General features: G+C 37.3%; 1 protein-coding gene, 1 long non-coding RNA gene and 1 other non-coding gene across 14 annotated transcripts in view; 1 reads left to right on the top strand and 2 right to left on the bottom strand.

Annotated features, from left to right (window-relative positions):
• Window positions 1-22,343, bottom strand: part of NF1 (neurofibromin 1) — a 208,062-nt gene that overhangs the window by 66,493 nt on the left and 119,226 nt on the right. The window lies entirely within an intron of this gene.
• Window positions 7,949-8,159, bottom strand: LOC117014155 (small nucleolar RNA U3). The gene has a single exon (XR_004421457.1). It is a non-coding gene; the product is annotated as a small nucleolar RNA U3 (small nucleolar RNA).
• LOC117013156 (uncharacterized) lies at window positions 16,279-17,578 on the top strand. The gene is made up of 2 exons (XR_004421283.1): window positions 16,279-16,402; window positions 16,990-17,578. It is a non-coding gene; the product is annotated as an uncharacterized LOC117013156 (long non-coding RNA).

The raw sequence follows: 22,343 nt of genomic DNA, 5'->3' as shown, positions 1-22,343 counted from the left end.
CCAAGGATTTTTCCACTAAAGTAAAACTGAGGTTGCCACCCCATGAATGGTTATGCCACATTATTTTACACACAAGCCATAATTGTTTTAAATCTAAATGATGTCCTGCTTCTGAGGAACTCTTGGCTACTTTACAGATTAAATAATGGACAAAAGCTCTTCAAAAAGCTAGAAGACACTAGGCTTTGCATTTTAATAAGGAAAGTTTAATGGTTTTGCTTTTAGTGTTTAAGACGAGTATTACAAACACAATAAAAACTTCAGGCTTAAGGCCATGTAAAGGAACAGTTTTAATGCATATTTAACAAATCATTTACTAATGGAAAATTTAAATATTTACAAAATTAAAAGGCTTCGATGTGCAGGAGAGGAAAATTTATCTTTTGCACTTCCGACATTAGAATCTGACTTAACTAAGTTAAAAATAAGATTAGTTTCAGGATAAAATCATGGGAGGCTAACAAACACGGGCAGTACTAAGGGAGGGAGGGAGAGGAAAAGAAAAGGAGGAAGGGAAAATAGGGTGGAATTCATTTGGTGCTACAATCAAATGATGAACTCAATAAAACAGAGAACAGAACTAGGGCTGGGCCCGGGCAAAGCATGCCACTCCAAATCAAATGGCACTGGGTGGGACTCCAAATGCGAGAAAATCAAGAATTTTCTACAAATGTAAAATTAAGCCACCTTAGAATTAGAGACAAACATAAGTAACAGCCAAGAGTCGGGGGGTTCGGGAGGGGGGAAGCTCTGAAACAAGGCTAGATTAAAATGCAAGACAGCATAACTGAAATGAGGGAGCTACAAATGAGGTGTTACATTTGTGAGACATAAGGAAAAATCTATTTCAAGCATTCCTAGAGTTGGGAAAAGAGTACAGAAAGAAATTTTTATGCTCCTTCCTAAGAAATTTTAAAATTAAGATAGACTTCTTTCCAGGTTTGGGGACATTTCTATTCAGAGAGAAAAAAGTAACAAGCTTCTCATGTGCCTCCTCCCTCCCTTTTTCTTTTTAAGTGCCAGGCTTACGGGAAAATTATTGTTAAGCTTCAGTAAAGCAATTCCTCTCCTATGCTGACTAGTACAGTGGCTCTTGAACATTTTTCGGCCCCTAACTGGCTCACCATGTCAAGGAATTTCACCATGAAGAAAAGGGGTTATTTGAAATAATCTCCTAAATGGTTCTAAAATGCATTCCCTTTTGCAAATTGGCAAACTGCTCCCACTTCTTCCCAATCACTGATCTAGTATCCTCACCATTGATGATAGAGGCTAATTGCTTAGGTATTTTCTACTCTACTACATATTTGCATCTTGCTTTGAAAAACATATACTGAGTTTCACAGAAAGTAGGTTTCTAAGAGGTAATGTCTTCCATTCTGAGGGTATGTGAAAAATTCAATGTTGTCTTAGAAATCCTATGGGGAAAAGTGACTAGAAAGTGAAATTATGGATTATAGCATAGGCAGTAACTAGGGATTATGCCAATCCCTAGTTGGCATGTCTGCAAAATGCAGATGAAAAACTCAGTAAACAAGTACCACACATGTCAACTACACAGACTCTAAGGCCTTAGAAAGAAGTATTATCTAGCCTTGAAGTAATTGCTTCCTCCTAAGGAAATTGTGTTCTCAGCATCATTAATGGAGGAAGACTCATTATTTGCCATTAAGACAAGAACTACTGTTATTATTGGACTCCAGAAACGTTTCAAAATGCATCAGTCCTCAGCATCTATTTCTCAAGCTCTTAAGATATACACACACCCCTAAGGCTTCCCTTTTACAGTAACTTTTGTTTCTCACCAGTAAAGAGGATCCAAACAAGAGCACAAACATAAAAGCAAATACAATAAGGGATAAAGTAGTGTGAAGAGTGTGTGCTCTGGTTTCAAAGGTTCCAGGCCTAAATCCTACCCCTGCCACTTCTCAGTTATACAACCCTGGACAAGTCACCACTGCTCTAAGTCACAGTTTCCGCATCTATAAAATGGGCTAGCAGCACTTATTCCTAGTGGTTTTCTTCTGAGGATTAAAAGGCATAACTCACATAAAGCCTTACTACAGTGTCCTGGCCCCCGACATTCTATATGCAGGAACGTTGCTGCTGTTGTTAGGATTACTATTATTCCATGTGTATGTCCAAGCCCAGGGATTGGGGAAATTCCCGTATATGGAAACACCCAAGCTCCAGCTATACCCTTAGAGCAAGCGAATGAAAGGGTATATTTGCTTCAGTCCTGCTCCTCCACCCTCTAGAACTCAGGTTCGGACATTAGTGGAATAGGGATCCAGAAGAAAATCAGAGAAACATTCACTTATCACAGCAGAATGAGCAGATATCTTCTATGGCTAACTTAAAAGATGACAAATATGTGCTATTCAATAATTTTCCATACAATGCTCTGAAGCAATAGCAAATTCCTTCAACTGACATGAAAAATGTCAGACAAAAGCCAACTTAAAATCTTTGATAAGATTTTTCCTTATGAAGTACATTTTAAGAACTGGGTAAAGAATGATACCATGTATGCGAACACCGTTCTTATAAGTGAGAAGTGATATTTCTATTAAAATCAGAATCAAACAACGATACCCATTACCATTCATCATTTTTTGTTCTGGGATATTCCAGAAAAAAACACCCCAGAAACAAGAGCTAAAATTACAGGAAAATAAGAAATAAAATGATTCTTAACCGGTGAAATAACTGTGTATCTAAAGGATTCCTCAGGAATGTCTTCAGAAGAATAACTTTAATTAAATAACAAAATCAATATGGAAACAATGAGTTTTCTCATATGCTAGAAACAAATAATTAGGAAATTACAGGAAAAAGATACCATTCATGACAGAAACAATAAACCAAAATATACAACGCCAAGAAATAACATTCCTATGAAATGTGTAGGAGCAAATGGGGAAAAGCTAAAAAAACATTAATGAGAGGTATAAACCAAGACTTGGTAGAAATGATAAACAAAGGTCTCGTCATTAATTTATTCTTTCACTCAATAAATATGTATTCAGCACCTGAAATGCACCAGGCACCAAGGCTAAATATAGGAGATACACCTTGACTAATAGGGTAAAGATGCTGGTATGATTCCTAGTATAATTTATGGATTAAGCTGACCCTGACAAACATTCTAATGAGATTCCTTCTGGAACACGACATAAAACATTTAAGTTCATCTGGAAAGATAAACAGGCAATAGAAAAAGGAAGAAATAATAGAGGTACCTTAGCCTTTCTTGAGAGGGAAACACAGATATAAGAATTAAGACAGAATGGCAGTGGCATAAAAACAGAAAGGAAGATAACCCAACATAGAAACGGTAGCACAGTGAGAGCACAGTACACGTAAGAATTCTCTGAGCACAGGGTTGTTGTGAGGAAAAATGAGGTAACTCATATAAAATGCTTAGTGCTACACAACAGTGTTTACCACATAGTAAGTTCTCAAACACTGTGCACTTTGGAAGGAAAGAAAATCAAAATCAAAGAGGAAGGGAAAGATTCAATAACAATGCTGGGAAAATTGGAAAACAGTCCAATTTAACACTCACTTCAAGTGCTACGCCTACACAGCGAACTAAAAACGATAACATTAAAAAAGGAAGTCTTAAAACCAACAGAAGGATTTAAAAATATTTATAAATCTCTGGGTGGAAGGTTTTTTTTTTTTTAATTAGAAAAAGAAAAAAATCACAAAGAAATCATCAACAGAGTTGTCTATACAAAATCCTCACATTTCTTTATGCTAAAACAAGCCTGACAAAAATATTCCAAGAGAATACCATAAAGCAGATTGTTAATCAAAGATCATAAACATGACAAGAAAGACACTGAGATTCTCAATGGATAGGTGGGCAAAGGACACAAACAGAATGTTTAAAAGATAGGAAGCACGGTGATTGATAAATATATGGGAATACGGCCAACCATATAACAATTAATAACTAAAAATAATATGCGATACCATTCTCATTATTAAATCAGCAAGCAATTTTTTAAGAATAAAAACCAATGGTGGATAAGACAAAATGAAATAGCCACATTCACATACCGGTAATGACTCCTTTGGACAGCACTTGGCAACTGTGATGAGAAAACAGCTATTCTGAGTTGCTGCCTAGGCATTGCATAGTATGACAACCCTATACACACTCAGAGTCTGGACATTTAAAAAAGGACCTGAGTGTAGGATTCCCACGACAAGTACCCACTTAAAAGGTGTCCTTTTCCTGGGACACCTTTTAAAATAAACACTTAAACGTTGAGTCCCCGAAAAGTTAGTGACCACCGCCCAAGCACCTCATAAGTAATATTACAGGGGCTTCCTCCCTTGCCCACTCATGACCTGGGACGGAGGACTGCCCTTCCCCCGGCGCACTGTGCCCTCCACCCACGTTTCTGGGATTTGTGAGCAATACATTTTGTGACCTTACTTCCTTAGTGTAAGGATATTGAAACTGAGCCCTCGATCAAAAAGACCCCAGGTTTTCACTTCCCCAAAGTGGGAACTGGGATGCTGAGGGAGCACCTGCTGACCTCCTGTGGGAGGCTGGTGCCTCCTCATTCAGCAGGTCATACTCTGCATATTCTCAATTTAATACACGAGCTACAGGAAGTGGGTGGGAGGGGGAAACACACCAATGATCAAAACCCTAAAACATCTTAAACTTTAATGTAGTAAATTCTAAGTAAATCATAGCATTCTTTCTAACAGCAAGGAAAATGGAAACAATGCTAAATATCTAGTCTTAGGAAATTGGTTCAGTAAACGATGATCCACTGACAAGAATATTATGTGCCCAACAAAAATCTTTATGAAGAATTTTTTTCAAGTTTGAAATGTGGAAAATGCAAATACTAGAAAGATAAGCAAAAGTTATAGGATATAAATATACATGTTATAGAACAACGTATATAAACAACAAAAAAGAGAGAAATATACCAAAATGCTAATACTGTTTACCTAGTATGCTTTACCTCCTGCTCTCTCTTTGAAAAATGCATGCAAGAGATCTAAGAAAAGAACTACTAGAACAGCTACCCAAGGGATTTAGGTTGAGTAGAAAAACAAGAAGATGAAAAGATATAAAATGAACTGTGAATAGGAAGAGGGTAGTCAAGAAACAAGAGGGTCTCATGAAGTAACAATCAGAGATAGAAAAGCACTATCAGAATTCTTGGGGGCACATCTGAATTGTATTAGCTTACTTTAGCTCTATGTGGTCATTGCTGTCAAGATCGTTCCCCCAACAAATCTAACCTTTTTTTCTCCTTCAAACAAAACAAACAAACAACAACAACAAAAAAACCACTTCAATAATGTCCCATGTCTGAGAATAAAATCTACACGCTTTATGGTTTACTGTGTGATCAGGCCCTGCTTCCCTTTACAGCACCATGTTACAGTTGTCACGCTCCCTCACATTGTTTAGTTCAGATGCAGTGTCATCCTGTTCCTCTAACTCACCATGCTCTCTCTTGCCACCAGGCTTGCGGAGATGCTGCATGTTCTCTTTGATACACTCCTTTCCCTCTTCTTCCCCTGGCAAAACCTTATTCATCCTTTTGATTTCAGTTTAGATACCACTTTCTCCTAGGAGTTTAATTTTTTGGAACATATTGATCTGAATTTATGAATAAAAGAATGAATTAATCCAGGTCGAAGATGTGACTGGTGAGTTATCAATGACCTACTTATGACAGAAAAACCAAACCTCCAAGTCTTATTCCATTAGGTCAAAGTCACAGTTTCCTAGTCCGAAGAAAAGAGAGATTAAAAAAAAAAAAGTAAAGAATGAAAGAGGACTTGGCTAGGCTGGTACCTGTCATATGAGAAATTAGTTCTGGGCAGTGAGGAGTTATATCTTTGGAACAATCCCAGAGAAAGGTTAATTCTGATACCTGTGAACAATTTAGTACAAGTAGACTGCTTAACGGAAACCAGTGAGGGAAACAGAAAGAAATGCCACCTCAAGGTGTTAATAATGTGTTAAGCACATAAGCTTGCTTCACAGGTTGAAAAACTGTGATACAAAGTGAGGTTGGTAAGAAGCTCAACTTTTAGGAAATGCCATTTTGGTTTAACAGCCCCAACACTGTTAAATATGTTTAGGAACCAGTTGAGACATATGTTCCACACACCCATTTATCTTTTCTAGAAACTGTGGCCTCATATTCTGAATTTGTTGGAAATTATTTATTAATGAGATCAGAACACAGAAATTAAACATACATACACACACAATAAAAACAGCAACACTGTAATTTTTTTCTGATTGCTTTTTCTGATTAAAACAATTCAAATTATATTTAAAGCACACTGAGGTTTAATAAAAAGAGCATGAGATAAGGTTTTGTCACCTACAGCCTGTGTTACCCTGTGCAAGTGATTAAATGTGTCCTCTGGTAAAAACCTATGTAGTTAAGAACATGTATTCCATATGGGTATTTTAAAGAACAGATTAAATCATGTATATGAAAGCACTTTGTAGGTGCTACATAAACATTTTAAAGATTCCTGCTGTCCGTTGTATAAGAGAGTCTTGGGTAATTAACAAGATCAGAAGCGGAAATGACTGAACCCACGGTGGTATATAATTCCCCATGTATCTGCCCTCTTTAGTTATATCTCAAATAGCTAGTTTACAAGGTTTCTTATTTACTTCTCCCATGGGAAATTAATTTATCAGTAAAAATTTAGATAGCTGACTATTTCACCTTGGGTATCTCAAGGCTAACTATCGAATCAACCTGATGAAATGCTCCACATCAGGAAATGTAGTTTTTCACTTTGTTATGTTGTTGCCCATAGTTACAGTTCAAACAAACAAACTGAACACTCTGGAAGGCTGAGGGAGTTCAAATGCTTGTCAAATGCTTACCTCAACAGAAAATCAACTGAGATTTAATGGCTTTTCATTGAGAGAGAAAAAACATCAGCCGGGGAAAACAAGGCTGCCATCCACCACAATAACCACCAGGAAGGCCCTTGTTTGCCAACCGAAGCCTCAGCAACCACGGCTGCACTGGGGACACTGTGCAGCATCAGGGCGACTGGCACACGGCCACACCCACCGACCAGTTCTATTACTTACGCATCACCGACTCGGCTCTATTTCCTCAGGACGATGACAAATAATTCAAGAAAGCAACCAAATGTTTAAAAATGATTTCATCTATTTATAGTCTGTAATATTTCCTCATGGGATAGCTTTTCTACAATGATTACCTAAAATCTTTCTGACTTTAACACAGTATACCTGAAGTATTGAGTCTCTTGCCTGACATTAAATTAAAAACAAAACAAAAACAAAAACAAAAAAACTGCAGGACATTAAATACAAACTTAGAGACACACTAAAAGCTAAAGTATCTTTAAGACATGTTAAACTTAATAGAAGATCAAAGAGTCACCTGAAACTAGTAAAACATCTTCATCTCTTAACTATGAGTTGACTATAAAGAGATTTTAATCTTAAACATAAATGTCACACATGCTACATCTCAATTTCTGTACTTTTCTTCAAAGCTGTCATGTCTGAGTCATTAAACTCTTATTCCAACGCAGATGTCATTACTGAAAACATCGTTGGGGCCCCTCCTTTCAAATATTACTAAGGGCCAGCTCATTAGTCACACGAGAAAAAAACTCATTTTAAACAAAAAATAGTATAACTAAACTCAACATTTTGCCTTGTTTGCCAAAAAATATCAAGAAAAAATATTTCCTACCACATTTAAAAAGATCATGCTTCACATGACAGTACTTCCAAAACTTTATTTCCCTAAAATGATGTGCTCAAAGGCAGCAGGTCTGAAGTAAGTATATTACCTCTAACGGTGACTCTTCAGGAGAGAACGACATTCACTTGGATTTAATTACTCTCAGATGTTTGTTTTATTTTTTTATTTTTTATTTTTTAATTTTTTTTCACTCAGCCTGCGTTCTCTCCCTCTCACTCTTCCAAAGGAAGAGAAGAACGATCATCAATGGCTAATGACAGTTGCAAACACAACACCAAGAGCCGCTTCACGCTCAGGCGAGAACACTGCAACTCCTCCTCGTGGTTTCGGGTGCTCTACACGATCAGAGAAACTTCTCTAGTAACGAACTATAAAAATGATCCCTGAAAGTATAGTCTTTCAGATGTTTGTTTTAGAATTTGTCCATGTTGTTTTATATAACTACACTTCATAAGCATAACTCAGGATTATTTCTTTTCAAGGATTACATACTTATACTGAAGAGGTAAACCACAGTTGATTAAAAAAACAACTGTTTTTCCATAGCAATATAGATGGACTGCAGCCACTTACTGTCTTTTTCCATAGAACATGTGAAGTCATAACCACCAGATTATTCAGTATGTATCAATTACTAAATAATCTTTGATGAGTAAACCAAACACTTCTTTCACAAACACCCAAGGCCAGTGTATTTCTAGAAACCAGGTATCACAGAAAATAAAACCACCGAAGAAATCTTTTGGTCCAATTCAGAACTCTAATTCTAATCGCTCTTATTAAATCAAATCTTCCTTCAAATTACAGTTGTGGTGTCTATACTTAAAAGTGGTGATTAGTTTTAACACTATCACCAAATTATTACATATATAATATATAATAAGTAAAAGTTAAGTTCATTTATTAAGTGTTCTATGAAATGTTACATATTCTACTAGATTCTCTGTGTATCCACATGAAGACATCTAAGACCTAGGAGCTAAAAGTCCAATAGGTGAACAGGAAAATTATCTTCTCTGCATCCCCATGTTCATTGCAGCATTATTTTAAATAGCCAAGACATGGAAGCAACCTAAGTGTCCATCGATGGATGAATGGATAAAGAAAATGTGGTACACAACTGCAACAGCCATATTTCTATTATTCAGCCATAGAAAAGAGAAAACCCTGCCATTTACAACAACGTGGATGGACCCTGAGGACATCATGCTGAGTGAAGTAAGTCAGACAGAGAAAGACAAATACTGTATCATCTCACTTATATGTGGGATCTCTGAAAAAACAAACAAACAACACAAAAACCCAAAAAAACAGAACTCATTGATACAGAGAACAGATTGGTAGTTGCCAGAGGGTGGGGGGTGGCGTGGGAGGAGGGAATGATGGGTGATGCTGGTCAAATGATACAAACTTCTAATTATAAAATAACTAACTCCTTGGGATGTAATATATAGCATGGTGACTACAATTAATTGTACTGTCTAGTATATTTGAAAGTTGCTAAGAAACAAGATAAAACACATTGCAACTGTGTGGCAATGGATGTTAACTAGATTTACTGCGGTGATCATTTTGCAATATCTACAAACATCAAATCATTATGTTGTACACCTGACAGTAATATAATGTTACAGGTATGTAAATTATATCTCAATTAAAAAAACATTGTATTCCAACATCGTCATTGTGAAATAGTAATATTTGCAATAGTTTAGTAAGGGGGTATTTATAAAAATTTGCCTAAAAAGACAGACATGAACAAGTGTTGGGTGGGGATGTGGAGAAATTAGAACTCTCATACACTACTACTACGGATGTAAAAAGATAAAGCCGCTTTGGAAAACAGTTTGCAATTGTTCAAAGGTTCAATATCAAGCTACCATATGACCTAGCAATTCAGCTCTTTATATACCTAAGCAAATAAAAATCACATTTCCACACAAAAACTTGTACATGAAAGTTCATAGGTGCATTATTCATAATAGCCCAAAAATGGAAATAATATCCATTAAAAGATAAATGGATAAACAAAATGTGGTATATTCACACAGTGGAATATTATTTAGCTACAAAAAGGAATAAAGTACTGATGCTATAACATCCAAGAACCTTGAAAACATTATGTAAAGTACAAGAAGCCAGTCACAAAAGAGCACATATTGTATGATTCCATTTATACGAAGCGTCCAGAAGAGGCAAATCTATAGAGACATTACGTAGATTAGTGGTTGCCAGAGACTAGGGGAGGAAGACTGGGGAATGACTGCAAATGGGCCTGGGGTTTCTTTTTGGGGTGATGAAATGTTTAAAATTCGACAGTGATGACTGCATAACTGTGAAGATACTAAAAACCACTGAACTGTACACTTTTAAGGGGTGAATTTTATAATATGTGAACTATATCTCAATAAAGCTGTTGTGTTGTTTTGTTTTGTTTTGTTTTGTTTTGTTTTGTTTTGCCTAGAGGAGTCCAAGTCAGGTTACTAAGACAGGGCTTGAATTAAAAGTGGGAGTTTGTCCTATGTTAAAGGAAGGGCCTCCAAAGCTGATGGTAGGCCTATGCAGAAGCACAGAGGCATACCAGGATGCCAGGGCACGGCAAAGCAGGGCAATGGTGAGATGGTCAGTATCAATGACGCAAAAGGGAGGCATTTAATATACAGCCTGGAGCATCTTTCTAACACGTTACTACACACTGTGATGACTGGTCATTTGCTATTAAACTTAAATGATCGACTGAGGCTGATGGTTTTAGGACTCTTTCGACCACCACAGTGGAGGTAATGTGCACAACGGTCATTTGGCATTCTGAGCTTTCTGGGCAGAGTCTGTGGCTTGGCCAGCTAGTACAGTCTTCTCGACAACTGCCCTGACGATACCTCAGCAATGTGTCATGAACACAGTTTCCTGAGAACAGCCCAGAAAGCATATAAGGCTTACTTGGAATCCCATCAATGATGGTATCATCACCAGATTTCTGGAATACGCCTTAATCCAGCCTCTTACCCAAATGACTTTCAATCTTCTGCTTTAGTTCAGCAATCTTGCAACTAATGTGAACAGGATAAAAGATTATGAAGAGACTCGTGTAAGATGCTAAGGAACAAAGGCTTTATCTTATAGGCTCGTGGTTTTTTTGAAGTGTGGTACCTATATGAGGGGGTGGAATATGAAGTAGGCATTTCATAGCTTCGTATTTCTTTTTACTATTATCTTTTGTTTACTGGTTTTCTAGTTATAGCAATCAACACTAATTTTCTATTTATAGTATAATATAAATGTTCCTGTAATAAAAGTTAATAAAATATTGAGGAAATATCAGTATTGATGCTATGAAGAAATGGCCAAAATCCCAAAGGTGGTATATATAAATGCCTTCAGTATGAAACAGGAGCACAAAAAATGTTGTATCTGGAAGTGATATGGTAATATTTTAGAGATCATTTGGGCAGTAACATGGTACATTTGAGGGCCAATACCGGTGACAAAAAATCCAATTAGGAAGTTGTTGCCATCGCCTAGACCAGAGGTCAGCAAACTATGGCCCACTGGTGACACCCTGCCTGCATGCTACTTGTGGTCTGTTTTTGTAGAGCCTACAAGTTGAGAATGATTCTTATATTTTGAAAGAGTGGTTAAAAAAAAAAAAAGTAAAGAGAACTTCATGTGGCTTCTAAAGCCTAAAATATTTACTACTTGGTCCTTTGCAGAAAAAGTTTGCTGACCCCAGCTTAGAGAATTGATGAAGCTACAAACTGAGTCTGTAATGTGAGGATAAAGCATAAAAAAATTTGGAAGCAGAATCAACAAGACATAATGACTAATCAGATGTATGTGGGTAAGAGCAGGCAGAAGTGAAGATTGATGCAAAGGCTTCTATTAGGTTGGTGCAGAAGTAATTGTGGTTTTTGCAATTATTTTTAACCTTTTAAACTGCAATTACTTTTGCACCAACCTAATACTTAAACTCAAAAGTAGATAGAGCTACCATTATCCAAAAGATAGAAACAGCAAGGAGAGTCTCTTTTTAGAATTAAATCACTCTTTTTCATTGATAATGAAAAATAAGAATACATGTCAAGCCAGAATTACATCAGATAATAGACTTACAGTATTATACCATAAGGAAGACAAATTTGCCCTCAGAACACATATTTTGCAGCTAAGGGGAAGTGTTTTCCTTTTCTGTATTAGATTTTTAAAATGAAGAGGCTGACTTTTTTTTTTACTGTAGAAAAGTACTTACGTACAATTCTGAAAAGTATTCACATTTAAGTCTAACATAACAATGGCCTGTTTTTGCCTATTTGCACATCTACTTTCTCAAGATGCTTCCAAATACAACTGCCCCTTGAACAATGCAGGTTTGAACCGTGTGGGTCCACTTATATGCAGACTTTTTTTCAATAAATATACCGTCAGCCCTCCATACCTCCAGGTTTCTCATCTTCGGATTTAACCAATTGCAGGTGTAAAACAGTACGTTGGGACTTCACGGATGTGGAGGGTTGAATAGATTGTTTTACACAATTTTATATAAGAGATTTAAGCATCCCCAAATTTTGGTATCTGCGGGGGCTTCTGGAACCAATCCCCCACAGAAACTGAAGGACAACTGTAGTTAAGTTTTGGGGGAGTCAAGTTATACTCAGATTTCCAACTGTGCAGGGTGTCAGTTCCTATAATCCCTGAGTTGTTCCAGGGTCAACCGTAGTTTATTGAAAACAAATTGTCCACACTGAAAAGCTACTTGCTGCTACATACTATTGAATTGTTTTAAATGTTCTACTTTTAAATATGGGCAAAAACACACTAGTAGTATCATAGGAACTTTGATGCTAAAAATCTGAATCCTAAACTTTCAAAACTTTAAAAGTTTAAGAGACATGAAGCACAGGAACAGTGAGCACAGACCTGGCATAGTACTCACAGAGGTTTTTCTAAAAAGCAAAAAGTGCTTCCGTTGCCAACACTGTTTGTGTAACTGCCACTCAAGAAAAGATTCAAGTGTCCTTTTCATGACACAAAAACCCAAAGACCAAAGAGAAAAGTTAGAGAAGGGAAAATTGGACCTGTTTCAAGAGTAACGTATTAAAACTTCAACTTGAAATTCTCAAGAAATTGCTCTACAAAATTTATGAGCGTTCAGATGACTTTATAAATAAGGTCACTTTTCTTCATTTTCTTAAAAGAGTTCTGAAAGAATCAATATATGAAGGTGGGTAGAAAGTTCTGGCAACACCTAAAAAAACAACCAGTAGGTCAATTCAAGGTAATATAAGTATGTAAAGAGAGATACTGCGCACCAGTTCCAAAGCTCCAGCTCTAGATATGAGCAATTTAGATTTCCCAGATAGAAAATTAACAACATAGTTGCTATTCTTAGTCCAGTTATGGCTACTATTTATCAAATACTTACCACGTGTTGGGCACTCTACTGAATGCCATACAAATATTATCACAATTAATACTCATACTAAACCTACAAACTTGGTACAGACCCACAATCCCATACCTGAAACCCTTGGGCAAGATGTCTTTCTAAATTCAGAACTGTTCAGATGTTTGGAAGATGATACCGTGCACACACTGTGGGTAGTAGCAAAGTTTCCAGCAGGAAATAGGCAGCACACTCAAACTGGGATACGAGAGATTATGTATCAAGGGGACGGAGGGGTTAAGGGAAACGACAAGAGAGTGAGACACTAAACCTGAAGAAGTGGAGGCAAGGAGCAGCTACCAGAAACCCGACACAGAGAGTGATGCGCAAAAACTACTTCATCTTCACAGAGGGACGCAGCCAGCCCCCAGCGAGCCTCAGGAGGGGAGCCTAGAGAATACATACCGACCGTACTCTCTTTCTTCCCTCCAGTCTCCTGTATCCCCCACGGGCCAACTGAAGCTAGTGAGGAAAGAAGCCCAATGATATCATCCACACCGGGCAGGCTTTCAGGTACAGAGCAGGGTGGAGAAGAAGAGAGTGGATATGAAGAGACGAAGGCAGTCAACATAGTTGGATTCGTCAGCATAGACTGACTTCTGTCGCCAACGACCCCAAAATATCACTGGTGAATACAGCAAAAGTTAATTTCTCGCTCATGTCATCCAGTAGTTCTACCATCTTCTGATAACCCCCTACCGAGCCCCTTCTAGGAGGCATGAACAGAAAAGAGCAAGAATGGAAGACTGGTGTGAAGTTGGACTCCAGGCCTGGAAGTGACATACCTCATTGGAACCTACATTTTACCGACCAGATCTCAGCCACGTGGCACCACCTAACTGTAAGAATGCTAGGAGTGGTATGGTGAGGTGCCCAGAAGAACAGGAGAAACTCAAAGTTAAGTGCTAGCTTTATTCTGTATCGTGTAACACACCAGTGGAATTTGAGACAGCACCCTAAAATCAACCACACCAATATTTCTGCAGTGAAACATTAATATCCACATTAAGTGGACCAAATATAGATGACAATAATAAAGATCATGAAAAGCTTCACACCAATGTTAGGTGTTTCCGCCAAATAAGTTTTGGTGCCAAACTTCTTTTGACAAAACTTTATGTTTTCAGGAAAGTTTGGATTTCAGTATTGTAGGTAAGGGATTAGGCGTGTACCTTATACAAATGAAGAAATAAGTGTTGGTGCCAAACTTTTTTGGACAAAACTTTATGTTTCCAGAATATTTTGGATTTCAAAATTGTAAGTAAGGGATTAGGAATGTACATCATACACATGAAGAAATCATCTCAAAACAGAAGGCAGAAAGTAGAGATGGGACTTCAACTCGGGCCTGCAAATGTATGCTTATGCGGGGAAAACTGCAAATAACCAAGTGTCTCTTCTTATTTTAGACATCATTAATGATATCAGCTCTCAGACGTGAAGAAACAAAGAGATTTTAATGAATTGCAATGTTTATTGTGTACTCTTTTGTACAAGCACCCATGGTGCTAGCAGGGAGAGGGGCAGTAAAGAGTCAGAGATCGTGTCTGACAAGACAGACAGACGATGATGGAAGAAAGATTTAGGACACATCTGTAGTGAAAAACAGACTGGTAAGAGCTCTAGAATTATGAAGCCCTAAGGTGACTGACCTTAGAGCAGAGTAAGAATAGAGTAACAACAGAGTAAGAACAGAGTAAGGGGAGGCTCACACCAAAGGTGCTGCCCTCGGTTAGACCTTGGAGGAGGAACAGAAGTGTGAATGAGGAAGAAGTACTTTGGGTGAGGGTGGCTGGCTGCACAAAGATCCAGAGGTGGGAGCTATTTCAAGGTCTGAATAATGAGTGGCCTAGTGATTTTTGTTTGTTTGGGAGCATTTGAGTGCCAGAGAGTTCAGGATCTTACATCTTATTTAATTATTATCAAACTGTCTGGGCAGCTTAAAATCATTAAAAAAAAGATCATGAGAAATCCAAGGTGGCAAAGCCCGTTGGCTACAAAATGACGCAATTAACTGAGGAAGAGATTATGAGAAGAATATATCTACTGGGAAGAAGAATAGAAATGGGAAAATGTTGAATTTTAAATTTTAAGTTGAAATTGAGGTGTGTGAAGCATCAATAGTTATCTGCACATTATCTTAGTACTTGGATCTATAATATCTACTCTGGTTGCTAAGAGGCTTTTTATGTTTACTTCTTTGGTCTGATCACACTATTCTCCAGTAAAACGTGGTTCTATGTATATGCACCAAACAAGTAAGATTGAGAAAGCAGGGTTCTATTCTTTCAGCGGAAGAACTTCAGAGCAAAGTAGAACAAGTGAGGGACGTGTACTGACTTGCACTTCTGCCATTTATGTAGCAACTTCCTTGTATGTCAACACGACTGTTCCCAGGCCTGCAATTTTTAAAGAATGCTGGCCAATGTGATGAAAACATTAGCACAAAACAACCCAACGTCCCTGTATGCTGGTTAGCAAGGAAAAGAAGTGATCAAAAGATGAAATTCCTTTAAAGAATGTACTTAATGCGCTTCAATGTTGGTGGTTTAATACATTTTTTAAAAAACTTTGTAAACTCGTTATGAAAGTATCATTTTCATATGCAACCCTTTTCTTATTAAGTTAGTTTTAATTAATAAACTTTAACCTTTTTAATGGGTCACTTTAGTTATTTACTAGCAATTAAATTCCTGAAATGCTACATTTCTGAATTCTTTTTAATACTTCAAAATAACCATCGGCAGAAACTACCCTATAAACACACACGAGATGCTTTAGAAAAAAAAAATAGACATCTCTCTTTCATATACTTACTTGATTTCAACTCATGACAATCATAGCAGGGCAAAATAGTGTATTCCTCTAGTTAGAGTCAATCAATCCAGTGAAGAAATTCACTAATGTATACATTGATAAGAGAAATAACAAAGTAGCATTCACTGGGCTCTTTAAATAAGCGAGTAGATTTTAGAAAGACTTTACTTGAATTCTATGATCTCTGCCAAAGTCCACCTGTTTACATCAGTTGTTTGGAAAACACTCAACAGGATTATTTCCTAAGAGCAAATGGCAGGTCAAGTTTAGAACACGTGACTTCCTCACTAATTATATTTAAACTGCACACAGTAAGAAATCAAATTCCTCATAGGACACTGGAGAAAGCCTGAATTCTTAATCTTCAAAGAAAAAACACCAAAAGGTAATGTTAAATTGAAATTTGCTCAATTACATATTAGAACCAAATGTAACTTTTAGTACATATTAGATTTCTGAAATTAAAGTTTGAGCTTTAAGTTTTTTAGAAAAGGAATAGTTAACCATGCTCAACACGGGTTAAGCTGCATCATGTCAAATGTGCCTATTTGAATATAGGATAAAAGAAAATTAGCCTTAATTTAAAAACGGCTTATTAGTAAACTTTTAACTGTTACTATTAAATTTACTATTAAACACAGTATACGTCTGTACTATGTATTCAGAGTCCACATCTAAAAAACACTGGACTAAGACTCAGGCTCAAGTTCTAGTTCTGGTCATTTTTAGATATGTGTCCTCCGGCACGTCAGGCTCTTTCTCTGCGCCCATTTGTAAAATGAAGAGGTTGGTTTTGATCACTTCTAAATTTCCTTCTATCTTACAAATTAAGAAATTTGTTAAACCAGAGAAAGGTTGGTGTTTCCCCAGGAAAAAGGTTCCTTCATTTTTCTCCCCCTTCAAAAAAGCTAGTCCTTAGATTTGTTTGTGATACAAGTGTCAGAGTAAACTTCTGTAATTATTTTGAAACAGGACAATGATGTTCAGGCTGCCACTCCTCGGCCTGTTCCTCCTCGTTGTTGATAACACTTCGGGGACAAGTCCACCACCGCTGACCTCAAGTTCTACAGCAGTCTCTCAGGCCATGCCGAGCGTGAGTTCTCAGACAAGCCCAAATCCCAGGGCAACTCCAGACATCCACGTGACCCAAAGTGTCAAGAAGCACTCAATTTCTACAACAAACCTGAATTCCAAAACAACCTTGAATCAGGCACCTCTGAAAACATCAGGGAACCCAAAGACAACTATCCCCATGAATACGACGACTATGACGAGTGTTGGTACCACGCTGAATCCAACGGGCAGCACTCCCTTTCTTTGCTACGTAATATTTTTGCTGTTTTGTGTGCAATCAGCCTGACTTGGACTTGAGCTCTCTACATTCCCATCTCAGTTCTTTATCATCTGCTGAATGATAACAAGCACACGAGGAAAATCAAATTTATTTCAACTTACTTCCTAGGAAGTTACCATTATCCTAGCTTAATTTGGTTGTTTGCAAATTTTAGTTGTGTAAGCCTAATTATTACCTCAATACGGTTTCCTTCCTTATAAATGCTTTTAAAAAAAAAAAAAGCAAAATACCAATGTGTGCAAAATTGAATTGAAAATCAGATTTTTACATTAAAGGTATAAGAGAAGAAATTATGTTGGTCATGTTTAAGCAAAGTATGCTTGTATGTGTGTGTGTGTGAGAGTGAGAGAGAGAGAGAGAGAGAAAGAGAGAGAGAGAGAGAGAGAGAGAGAGAGAACGCGCGAGCGCGGGGGATGAGGAGTGACATTTGTGTTGTTTTTGTATTATTTCATTTTTTATTAGACAAAAAAGTGCTAATCTGATAAGTAGAAACTAGAATGCTCTATGAAATAATACCCCTATCTGTGTCACCATATTTCATGAAGGTGTAATAGCAATATATTGTTACATTATAAAGGTGCCTATTCTGCTAACCTTTGAAATGCATAATACAGCTGATCCAATGAAAAGATTACCTTGCTTTTGAAAAAAAATATTAATTCCTGTTTTTCAGTTACAGCTGACATTCAATATTATTTTATATTAGTTTCAAGTTTACAGCATAGTGGTCAGACATTTATATAATTTATGCAGAGATCTTCCTAATTAGTCTATGGGGGGGTACCCACCTGGCACTATACATAATTGTCAACATTATTGACTATTATTCCCTATGCTGTACTTTACATCCCCATGACTACTTTGTTAACCACCAACTTGTACTTCTTAATCCCTTCACCTTTTTCACCCAGCTCCCCAATCTCCCTCCCCCCTGGCAACCGTCAGTTTGTTCTCTGTATCTATGACTCTGTTTCTGCTTTGTTTGTTCATTTATTTTTTCCGTTAGATTCCAACTATAAGTTAGATCATATAGCATTTGTCTTTCTCAGTCTGACTTATTGCACTTAGCATAATACCCTCTAGGTCCCTCCATGCTGTACCACATCTTCTTTATCCAAGATTATCTTGCTTTAAGTAAACCTATATCTTGTATTTCAAAATGGTCATTTATAAATCAGGTGCCTATAATTCAGAACTCTTCCCTACAGAAATATATCTCGTAACAATTGGTGAGATTTTCATGCTGGTCCATAAAAGTTAATTTAACCCAAAAACCTAGTAGAAAAATTTAACAGTGTTAATAACCAACCATGCTATTAATAGTACACTCGTTAAGGTTTAAAACTCAATTCTGATTCTTTACTAGTTGTGCTACCATGAGTTAAATACAGGACCCAGTGTGATTCCCAAACAAACTGACTACAAGCGATTCACTGGAAGTGCCTGTTAAATCTATAGATTAAGCTCGAGCCCTCAGATTTTAATTTGGCAGCCCAGGTAGGGCTGGGGATGTTTGTTTGAATTCTCCAAGTCATTCTGGTACCTGGGTTTGAGAATGACTAACAACTTCCCTAGGTTTCAGTTTATATGCATGTCAATCACTGTAACTAATAATAGCTCAGGTTATTGTGAGAGTTAAATGAAGTATTATATAATATGCAGTTTGTATGATGCAGAGAAAGCACTCAGTAAATGTTAGTTATTATTATTACTATTACCACTGAAAAAGCACTTGCCAGGTATCACAATATTCCTAAGGGGAAAACTCTTCATTATAACTTTTAGGCTTTACATTTTTAATTATTCTTACAAAAATAATACATAGTCTTGGCAACAAGTCAAATTGTACAGAGATATATAACAGAAATAGTATAATTGGTCCTTTACCTCCTCCAATCCTATTCCCATGAGTTAAGCAATGTGAACAATTTACTGCATATACTTTCACACATTTCAGTCTATACATATTATATGCATGTGCGCGCGTGCACACACACACACACACACACACACACACACACACACACACATATTACTCTGCACCTTGTATGATAAGTGTCAGAATCATCCTTCTGGGTCTTTTTAAAGCTGCATTAGAGGAGTTCTGTGACTTCCCTGCTCAGAATCCACTTTTCCTCATTCTGGTATCAGCAATCCAATATTCCCTTGGGAAAACACTGCCCCTCCCCTTTCAGTTCATGCAATTCAAGTAGGGCTGGCTTCACCATTGAGCTCCAGCGATGGGTGCATAATTCAGGACCAGATAACCATAAAACCACCCCCGCCCCCACACACAGTGATTTACCTCAGGAATAATTTACCTCAGGCCAATAAGAGCAGTACTTTTGCTGTAACTACTAGAAAAGAGGTATTTTTCCAAGGGGTTCTTAAGCTGGGAGAACACAAGCCATTGCAGGCCATAGCTGAAGAACAGTTGCTTAGGAATAAAATCAACACAAAGAAAGGAGAGTCACGAGACAGAGAAAAGAGATGTTCTCCAGATGCCACTGTTCAAAACTCTGCATGTAATCATGCAAGAAACCAGTCCATCTCCCGATTTTCTTAGGTACATTTGCCAACTGATATTCCTTTTGATTCACACGAGTTTGAATTTTGTTTTTGTCACTGATAACAAGCAAAATATATTTTAACACATTGCATATTATTCCATAATACAGACATACATAATTTATTCAACAATTCTCCTTTTAAACATAGTTTTCCATTTTTTTGCCACTATAAACAACGCCGCAACAATTGTCCTTGTATTTCTGGTACTTTAACTATTACCGGGCAGGAGCATAAGTATCTATATGGGAGGGAATAGCAGGAAAAGACTAGAAACTAAATTAGGTCAAAATTATGGAGCCCCTTGCAAGCCTGATTATGGAACCTGAACTTTATATGGGGAGTCAATGGGGTTATTTAACACGTTGAGAGAGACAAGATTAGATCTGTACTGGAAACCGTCTCCAGAAGCAATGTTAAGATGACCTGGAAGTAGTTACCTGGGGAGTAAGGAGTAGGAAGATAATGCTGCATTAGTACAGGTAAGAGCGAATGAGTCTCAGTGATGACAGTGGGGGAAAAATGGTTTCAAAAGACATCTGCAAGGCACCTAGAAGTAATATGAAACCATTAAGATCCAATTAAAAAACTTAAAACACATAACTTAAGACAGCCCCTGATGAAGGAACAGCACCGGTGGTCAGTTTGAAGGACAAGACTGATGGACTAGGAGCCTGTGCTTGACATACAGGCAGCCAGAAAATACCAGCTAGCCAGCACCTGGCAATAAAGGTTCTGCCCAACAGATATTTTTCAGCTGAATCACATTTTCTTTCTGTGCAATACTGAAGTAATGAAGGAGATACTAGCTGGGGCTAAAGCCAAACAGAAAGAGGAGAATCGTGATGTAGAGTTGAACATGAAGCTAAGAGAGAGTCCAAGAGCACAGGCCAGTTCCAGAACCGACAGCCATCTAGTTCTGTCTATACCTGGGCAGGATCTGCTTTAATTCATGTTTTTCCTGAGGCCTATCTTCTTGAGAAAAGAAGAATGACTTCTTTGAAATAAAAGGCGTCCAAATTGGTAAGGAGGAAGTAAAACTGTCATTATCCGCCGATGACATACTATATACAGAGAACCCCAAAGACTCCACCAAAAACTATTAGAACTGATAAATGAATTTAATAAAGTAGCAGGATACAAAATTAATATTCAGAAATCAGTTGCATTTGCATACACCAATGATAAACTATTAGAAGGAGAAATTAAGGAAACGGTCCCATTTACAGTTGCTTCAAAAACTATAAAATACTTAGGATTAAATTTAACCAAAGAAGTAAAAGACCTGTATTCAGAAAATTATAAGATACTGAGGAGAGAAACTAAAGAAGATACAGATAAATGGAAACACATACGATGCTCACGGATACGAAGAATTAATGTAGTTAAAATGTCTATACTGCCTAAGGCAATATAGAGATTAAACGCAATTCCTATCAAACGACCAAGGACATTTTTCACAGAAATAGAACATAGAATCCTAAAATTTATATGGAACCATAAAAGACCCCGAAGAGCCATAACAATCTTGAGAAATAAGAACAAAGTGGGAGGTATCATGATACCCGACATCAAATCATACTGCAAGGTTATAGTAATCAAAACAGGATGGTACTGGCATAAAAACAGACAAATAGATCAATGGAACAGAATAGAGAGCCCAGAATTAAATCCATGCCTATGTGGTCATTTAATCTATGACAATGGAAGCAAGAAATTGGGGTAAGGGTAAAGGCAGTCTATTCAATACATGGTGCTGGGAAACCTGGACAGACACATGCAAAGAAATGAAGCTGGACCACCTCCTTACACCATGTACAAGAATAAATTCAAAATGGGTTAAAGACTTAAATGTAAGATCTGAAACCATAAAACTCCTAGAAGAAAATATAGGAAGTAAATTTGCAGACATGACCCTGAGTAATATTTTTACTGATGTATCCCCTCGAGCAAGGGAAGTAAGAGAAAAAATAAACATATGGGATTACATCAAACTAAAAAGTACTTTCACAGCACAGGAAACCATTTCCTATACAACTGCCAAGTGTATGCCATCCATGGCCATTCAGTCCACTGACATAATTCCTCAACTTATGTTAGATTCAGGAACTCAGAAAGATTCATTTCTACAGCTAGTGAACAAGAACTAAGACTAACCAGTCCTTGAGACTCCAAAGCCAGTGGTCCATTATATCACATTGTCTCTAAGGCTCAACTACCATGAGTTTCTGTCACACGAAATGGGAAGAAGTAAAACTGACCAAATAACGTCGCAGATGAGTTCTCAAAAGGAAGGCAGAATGAGACAAGAAAGAAAAAACAATGGCTGGGAAAACAATGCAAGCAGCGTACCTATTGTTAAGGAGGAGCTCATGGCATTTCCAGAAAGGCTTTCTGGGAACCA

Source organism: Rhinolophus ferrumequinum, chromosome 21 (assembly GCF_004115265.2).
Source record: "Rhinolophus ferrumequinum isolate MPI-CBG mRhiFer1 chromosome 21, mRhiFer1_v1.p, whole genome shotgun sequence".
NCBI classification, from domain to species: Eukaryota; Metazoa; Chordata; class Mammalia; order Chiroptera; family Rhinolophidae; genus Rhinolophus; species Rhinolophus ferrumequinum.
The sequence above is the reverse complement of the archived record's forward strand: the minus strand, read 5'-3'. Positions and strand labels throughout refer to the sequence as shown.